We start from the raw sequence: 7,069 nt of genomic DNA, 5'->3' as shown, positions 1-7,069 counted from the left end.
CAGGGGTGCAAGGGGGGGTCCTTTGGACCCCCCCCCGCACCCTTGGAATGCATCAACAAATTATGAATCTGTAAATGCCTTCCCATTGACTCCTATGGGCCTTTTGGCCCATAGGAATCAATGGGAATTGCGAAAATGCACTTAAGAATTCGGTATTTATTTGTGATTCGGTAAAAATTGCGATTTTTACCGAATCACAAATAAATACCGAAAAAAATGATGCATAGCATTTTGCAATTCTTAATTTGCAAGTCGGTATTTTTCGCAAATTAAGAAGTGCAAAATGTCTCAATGATGCATGTGCCCCACAGTGAAGAAGTGTGCTGTGTGGCTCCAAGCACGTGTGTGCATCACAAGTTGCACACGCAGCACGCTGGATCTGCTCGTGCACCCTCGTACCGTAACTCCACGGCAACTGTCAGCTTCCTCGCGGGTTCTTAGGTTCAGTAAGTTTTGCGCATAGTTTGCACTTGAAAAATGATGCGTTCTGAATTCAAAGTACTAACGCCATGGCAATGCAATAAAACAAAGTACTCACATATGTCAATCTGCCAACATTTGTCAAAACTTTGCACACCAACGCCAATTTACTGTTGGTATGTCTGCCTTGGACAACGCAATAATGGGCTTCTAGACACAACACAAAATTTTGTATTGACATAATAGCACGAGAACAAGCGGTATACCAAACTCCGCCAACTTCTATTGAATAAACACTGACTGTTGCCTGAACAAACAGGACGTTGTCTCCTTTCATGTTGAAACTCCAGAATGCATATGACCAAAACACACCCTGGCTGGTGTTTGAACAGTTCACTGGTGGGGCTTCTAGGCATAGTGCTTTAGTTTCACAATATGTTTCTTGAACCTCTTAGTTTCTGATAGTTTCTTCAGTTTTTCAATCTTCTTTTAAATGGCAGCTTCAGTAACACCAGTAGTAACACGTGGCTCTGTCTCAGCTTGTCGCCAAAATGTAATAATGAAGTTCAGGTAGCCGAATTCTAGTTTAAGATGATTTATGTAGTCTTAGTCGCAGGTTGGTAAATACATGCACAGTAGCCCCACCAGGAGCAGCCAGGAGCAGCTTGCCTGCTGCTCAGCCCATACTCTAACTGTCACACTTCACCTCACAGGCACCCAAGCATTCCATTCATCATCACTAATCCGACATTTCACGCAGCGCATTCACACTGGCTGACCAGCTAGGGCAAATGCAACAGGGGAGAAGCATAAATACATATACCAGATACTACAAAAATCCTTACAGCGACCTTATCCCCCCATGGTTTTAGGTGAGGCCTTGACGTGCTCAGTACTATTACCAAACCAGATTAAACAGGAGGAAGAGTTAACCTAGCGGCACAACGTCAGCACACCACATTACCAACTGCAACAGAATTTATATGCTGCCTGAGGCCGTTCCCAAGCAAGAGCTTTATGATCAACAAAAAACAGAGAACGCTCAGGCGACAACAAATGACATCTTCTAACTCAAAAATGGGAGGAGATGGTAGCTTCGTCTGCACAGGGCATCTCCCCCACATACAGCACACAAGGTACTAAATCTAAAACGGGGAGAGAGGAGGACACGGAAACAAGCACCACATAGTCATCCTAATTAACTACCACGCAGCTAACTGTGAATGCCCTACAATATCAGTCGAATAAAACGGACCTTCAGATCTCACTGCTCCCCACACTTGTGACCTTTGTCGCGGGCATAGACAGGAAACTTGGCGAACTCAGTACATACCCTTGTTAATATTGATGTTGATGTATGCAAAGGAACGTGTATCTACAAAAACGAAATCGAATCACTGTTGTTGAAATCCTCAGATGTGACCTCTCCATCAACCCAGTCAGAAATACGTGGTTAGACAGGCACTGCACCCTAGGTCTGAGGCTACTGTTTGACAGATCACAGGTGCGGTGTCACGTAACCAGCAGGACAAATGCACGAACAAGGAAAACCCAGATTAGCCCCACAGATAGGCAGCGACACCACAATGGTCCTGGGATACTTATCCCAATAAAATGCACATGGCAGGAGAGGCGCACGTTCCCAAAACACCATAATTTTAGAAGCCACATGAAGTTAGGAACACTCAGAAAATCGGGATAAAGCACACACTACACGTGCAGGGATCACACGCCACCCCATGCCAGACATCTAGAGACTTTAACCACTGGCCCTCATTGTGTCCACGCAAGGTTGAGACCCACCAGCATTTGTCATCACCTGGGAGTAATTTATAGCTTTATGACAAGGCCCACATTGCACCCCTGAAACAAGATCTATGAATTGTTGGATGACGCTTCAAAAAATGTATAATAAGACATTCAAAATTATTGTACTTTGAGTCAGTCCTCTGTGTGCTGCACTCACACCAGTAGTGTTTGATCAAACCAACTGTTCCTGTTTTACCAAACGCCTACTGTATTTGTTTTTTCAAGGTAAATTCATATTTGAGCAATTCATATTCGAGCAACACCCTAATTAAACGTGCACTGTCTGAAGCACACTTACTACAACAAAACGTATTTAGCGCCACCTCTAAATAAGCTATCCTCCCTGCCCGCCATGTTGAGACCTACTTGTGGACATAAAGAAAATTACCAATCCAACAACTACCAATTCAACAACACGAGCACTGGCTCCCGACTACAATCAAGAACCTCAGGGGATAACATACTGCTCTGCGCAAGTCAATGGGGGAGATAAACAAATGCCAAATGCGATCTCTTGTAGCTCTCCTTGTGAATGAAGCTAAATATTTTGCAGGTACACTTCTCGAGGATTTAGGAGCCTGGACCTCAGAGAACGCCATTATACCACCCAATCAAACAGGCTCCCAAAACTAACTGGTACTATATCAAACATTATGGCCCTGTCACTCCTGATCGATGAATCAAAAATATGAGGCATCCTCTGCACTGTGTTTCATCGATTACAGGTCAGCCTTCGACAACGTCAACCGGGAGATATGATGGCAGAAGTCGGCATCCTGTAACATCCCATCAGCCCTTTTGAGCCTCTTTTATACACTAGTGCGTGGGCATAGATCAAGTTGAGGACAGGATCTCATCTATCCAGACGCATCCCAACTACCAAAGACCTTAAGCAGGGCTGCGCACTGGCACCCACCTTGTTCATCCTTTTCCTTGCTGATCTAACACAAAGCTAAACGTCAGCGACTTGCATGCTCCCAAACTAGGTAGAATGGCTCTTTCCAACCTTTCATACTCTGACGGTCTAGTCCTAACAAGCCACACTGAGGTGGGCCTACAGTGTCTACTTACCATTGTGTAGTAATATTCTGGAGAAAATGGTTTAGCCATCAATTTTGAAAGAAAAAAAACTGACAGTGAACGGTGCATGGAGAAGACCCCTGTGTTAGTTCCTGGACAGGAAGTGGTTCAACACGGCGGGAGAATATAAATATCTGGGAGTCAATATTGACAAAGCTGGGTTCTTTACCCCACAGTAGGAGGCAATAAGAAGGAAAGGAAGTGTACTAACTGTTGCTTTAAAAAGAAAATAGAAGAAACTATCTGGCCCAACCGTGATACCACTCTGCATAGTTCACACAAAACGGATGCCAACCATAGCTTACAGGAGTGAAGCTATGAAAGGGACAGACACTAAGAACTTGGATAACATTTTGACCAAAACATACAAAATGATCTTCACCTTCCAGCCTATACCTCACTGACGCAGATCAGGCTGGAATTTGGTCTCTATAGGCAAACTTTAGCAAGAAGTGCAGCCTATATTAACTGTTGGAATAGAATCAAGAAGGCAGCCTCCAGCACCTTGAACTTCCACCTATGGAAAGAACTACAGACAAGAGACTCCTGGCAGGTAGATAATATCTCAAGGAGCCCCTAACTAAAAACGGATTAAGTCAACTGTGGGAGACTCCCACTAGCGCGCTGTGCTTCAAAAAACTGGCGAGCAAAACCATCAAGTCACTCTCCATGCTAGAAAATAAGGCTGCTTTATCCAAAAGAACCCATACATAGCTAGTCATGAATAATTATAAAATGCTCAAGCCTCAACCATATCTTCACGTAGGGTATGGTAACAGTGTAAAAAATACTGCATCGGATTGCTACCATCAGTTACCCTTACCTCTGTGACAGAGGAACACAGGCCCGAGCAGGTGCCAATTATGCAGTGCGGGAATAGAGGACCTGCCTCACCCAATAAGCACGTGCAAAGAACTGAGAGGAGCCCCCCACGCCTAGGGGAGGGGCGCCCTAAGTAGCGACATGGGGCTGAGCCTCCTCTGGGGCCCTGGAAAGGGGAGGGCTGACTATGGAAAGGCTGGTCATGATGATATCATGGGGAAGTGGCACAGAAAATGAAAATGTAGCAAGTATTTAAGGTTGTGCACGGGGAGATTCCTTCTCTTTGTCCCTTCAGACCACAGCACGGCTACAGAAGCGTGGTTTAAGCAAAGCATTCAGCTGACCATCCTCATGAACACACTACTGAGCACATCCTGCCGGCAGGCCACAACGTGCTACAGCAAACAGTTGCATTACCTGAACTGCATAAGGCACCGCCCTCAGAGGTACCTGAACAATGTCAAAACATTCCAGCATACACATATCCAAGACATCAAGACATTAGAATTGTCATCACAGGTGAGCATAGCCTTATGTTGTTCGTAGTCTTGTACCCTCTGCTGCGCACCTTGTGCCGGCAGGCCACAGCGTGTCACAACAAACAGTTGCCTTACTTGAAATCCAGGGCACCGCATAGCGCACCGGCCCTCCGAGGTACCTGAACACAGGCAGTCTCCCCAAGATTCATCTCAGTCCTTAAATGACGTGTTAGGGCAGTACAGTTGAGGCCGGTTCCCCCCTTTTTACCGCCAATCCACTGCACACTCCAATCTTACCCCGTCCTGGGGTCCATCCAGTCACCCAACCTCCTTTGTTGAGCATGCCCCTTTGTTGTTAACTATCAGCGCTACGCCGCCCCGCTTTACTTCTATGTGGGTGGGTGGTTTTCCGTCGCTCTTCGGCTGGGGTCCAGGGAGGCAAAGAGGACGTCCCCCCCTTGGGGCACAGCCTTCAATACCTAGCGGATAAGATTCAGTTTTGTTTCTCCTTGGACACTCCAGAAACAGCAACATAAACTAGGCTGTACCCCTCCTCAATCCAGCCCCCAGAGTGATGTTTGATCACATGGCGCAACTAAAGGAGCCCCTCCTCTAGGTGTGTGGGGCTCCTGTTCATAGTGTGCGCACGTTACACTCTCACCTCTCCCCCACTGCCAACATCCGTCTCAACCCACCCCTTGCCAGGCCCATGAAGTCACATAATGTGGTTATATTGTCTAGGGTGTAGATTTTATTCACTTCAAACAGGATAATTCAAAACAACCACTACGTGGGTATAGGTAAACTACTTGGATACACAAAATATACATGCTGCACCCTCTAGTGATATTTACATGTCAAAGGCACTAAGATATTAAAATAGTTATTAGATTTAAGCAAAGCATTCTGCTGACCATCCTCATGAACACACTACTGCGCACATCCTGCCGGCAGGATGTGAATAAAAGGCTATGCCATAAACAACATACCTTTATTCTTTGAGTTCTTGGGCGTAGCGGGGCAGTAAGGTGATGGAATTTGAGAGGAGGGAATGTCTCATTGTGCGCTTACTATGATATGGAACCAGACACTATTTTCTTTAAAGAATGTTTTAATCAAAGAGGAATCTGCACACGAAGGCCGGCCATGCTGGCCTGCTTCGCCCCAGTGGATCCATCACTGAACTGTAGCTTAGTGAAGTTCCTCAAAAGCGTGGAAAAGAAAACGGTGGCACCGCCACCACTGCTGGGCTGGACAGCACACCCTGACACTCTCAGACCAATGCATTGGACAAACACTTAACTATAGCTGCTTTCAGCATCTAAGAATGCACTAGCAGGACCCTGCCCAGAGGAGCTTTGTTGCCTGTCGGATGAGAAGTGCAAAAGTAGCAAGGAATAAACAATTAAACTTAACACTTACCCCTACCTGCCAGTCCTTGCGAATTTGAACAGCAATCCCCAAACATTTACAAAGACAAGTGGCCAGTATCCACTGAATAAACTGCACAGACTACACCTCAGCGCTAATAAGCATTTAACTTGGCACCCGGATAGACCATCGCTGCTTATCCCCCTGAACTTAGACATATGGGGAAAGAATTAATTGCTGTAGGGAGTAAGCAAGTTAGGGGGACCAGCTCTAGCATGCACTTTATTTGGCCTTTGGCAACCATTTTTGCACTGCTTGCACCAAAGCGTCACTGCACTTTTTGCACATTTATTTGAAATTGCAGAGCTCCAAAATGAAGTAATTATGGACACCAGGAATCTCATCTAGAAAACTGTGTCATAACTTCAAATTGCCAAAATCTCATCTAGGCAGGGCAGGCTTGATATATAACAATGTTGACTAGGTAGCATTGGTACAGCACATGCAGCAAATTGTGAGTATGATGTATTTGATAATGTAGCGCTATCAATGCTTTGTAACATTTTAATTGTACTTGACATTGTACTGTTATTTAATGCTTTTTTCACGTTTTTTATTGTTTGCAATGGTTTTCAATTAACCGCACAATAATAATAAACTTGAACAGGTCCAGCGGCCCTACATAAAACTGAGCGATAAAATTATATTTGTTATTGTTTTCAGGGAAAGAAACTTGGCTAACTCAAAATCCTTTATATAATTCAGCGTTAGGATACCAACGGGAGGGGGGAGGGGACGCCATAAAGGGTTTGTAAATGTAAGGCCAAAGCATCTTCCAATGTCATGTGGGATGTAGGCCCAGCATGTGAACCACATATATTATTTACAGCACCCCAGCATTTCTTTGGTTCCCCCATCTGTATAGCTTACAACATCTCATTCTATCTCTAGTTATAAATGGACTCTTTCTTACTTTTAATAAGATCCCTATCCTGTTTTTTGAATTCACTTATCTCAGCAGAATGTATAGACCTTAGACCTATTCTGAGCAGTAACTGATTGTAATGCACACTCTCTTAAGCTCTCTG

Source organism: Lissotriton helveticus, chromosome 3_1 (assembly GCF_964261635.1).
Source record: "Lissotriton helveticus chromosome 3_1, aLisHel1.1, whole genome shotgun sequence".
In the NCBI taxonomy this organism is placed as follows: Eukaryota; Metazoa; Chordata; class Amphibia; order Caudata; family Salamandridae; genus Lissotriton; species Lissotriton helveticus.
The sequence above is the reverse complement of the archived record's forward strand: the minus strand, read 5'-3'. Positions refer to the sequence as shown.